Source organism: Otolemur garnettii, unplaced genomic scaffold, assembly GCF_000181295.1.
Source record: "Otolemur garnettii isolate 467f Iridium unplaced genomic scaffold, OtoGar3 scaffold00023, whole genome shotgun sequence".
NCBI lineage: Eukaryota > Metazoa > Chordata > Mammalia > Primates > Galagidae > Otolemur > Otolemur garnettii.
This window is the reverse complement of record NW_003852418.1, coordinates 12555027-12556455: the sequence shown is the minus strand read 5'-3', so window position 1 is coordinate 12556455 and position 1429 is coordinate 12555027. Positions and strand designations below refer to the sequence as shown.

General features: G+C 49.9%; 1 pseudogene; it reads right to left on the bottom strand.

Annotated features, from left to right (window-relative positions):
- Positions 1-649: 649 nt before the first annotated feature.
- On the bottom strand, positions 650-761 carry LOC111724518 (annotated as a pseudogene).
- Between the last annotated feature and the right edge of the window lie 668 nt (positions 762-1429).

Here is a 1429-nt window from a genome sequence, read left to right as displayed (position 1 = left end):
CCCCTCCCTCACCCCAGACATCACCCCTTCATCTTACATTTGGAAGGCTTTCCTGGTGTTCACACTTACCTCCTGGGGAAGAGTCTTCTACGGAATCAGGCAGTCAGTATCTGCATCCCTCCCTCCCATGTTCATCAACAAAAATGCATGAGAGTGATGGCTGCCTGCTGCATCCTCTTAGCTCGCAGGTGAACCCTGATTTCCCCCAGCAGATGGCTTCAGCAAGAGGCTATAGACAGCGAACCCGCAGAGCCTCATGCTGAAATGTTTCAAAGGGTATGCAGTTAGGGAAGGCTCACGCTGGAAATGTGACTCATTGCCCCACTGTGCTGTTTTGTGAATTCAGAATGTGTGCCTTGGGGTCTCTGCACACTCATGTCAGCCATCACCTAATGACACCAAGGAGTCCAGTTAATTACAGTCTCTCTGCCCTGCGCTGCAGTAAAGGACTGCAATGATTCTGTCTTAGCTGGGTGACACCTGGTATTCATGTAACCTCCCTGGGCCTCGGTTGCGTCGTCTGTAAGTTCACATAACAATTGGAGCCACTGGATGAATTTGGTAATATTGGGTCTGATTGAAGCTTCCTTTAAACTCTCTCATCGCTCAATCTCGACTCCAAATAAACAAGAGCTCATTTTTTTTTCCCCTCTGTGCAACCCACTTCAGTGCCAGCAGCCTATGGACACAGAGGTAGGCAATGGTTCAGGGGCGCAGCTTGCTCTGGCATGGGGCACTATGATAAACAAGAGCTCATTGGCTTCCTGGGGACCAGATGAGCCTGCAAGTAATTGTTATTCACCCAACACAATCTTAAAATGATAATTAAATAGAAAGGATTGCGGGGAGGGGGGACGTGTCCTTTTTAACAGGTTAGGTGGGTCCTGCCCCTCTCCACTCCCTGTTCCCTGCCATGACCCCTGTAAGCTTTTGAGTTTGAGACTCCCCCGCCTGCCCTCTACCAAGAGTAGGGACGGCATCTGCCTTGCCATCACCGAGTCCCTGCCACCTGGAATTAGGATGTGAAGCATCCAGGGCTCTGACTTCCCAAATGGCATTCTGGTGAGAAAGAAGGGTTCTGTGATTTGGGGGCTGGTGTGATAAAGAAGAGAGGCCCCTCAAAAATAACAGAGAGCTGTTCAGGCTACAATATAAGCAAGGATTCTGCACAGTCCCTGCTGAGCACTCATGAGGCCAAGATAATAATTTAATGCCCAGAATAGCAGTAGCTACCTGTTGAGTGCTTTCAAATAGCTGGGAAATGCTACTGGTTTACAGTCCCCCATTCCATTAGCTCGTGTTCCAGAAGAGCCCTGCAGCATTACTGTCCTCAAGGGATCCTCTAGGAAAGTCACACGCCACTGACTTTGGGGCCCAGAGAGACACACAAATTAAGCACCTGTGTGATGTGCCTCAGCTCCCCCGACCT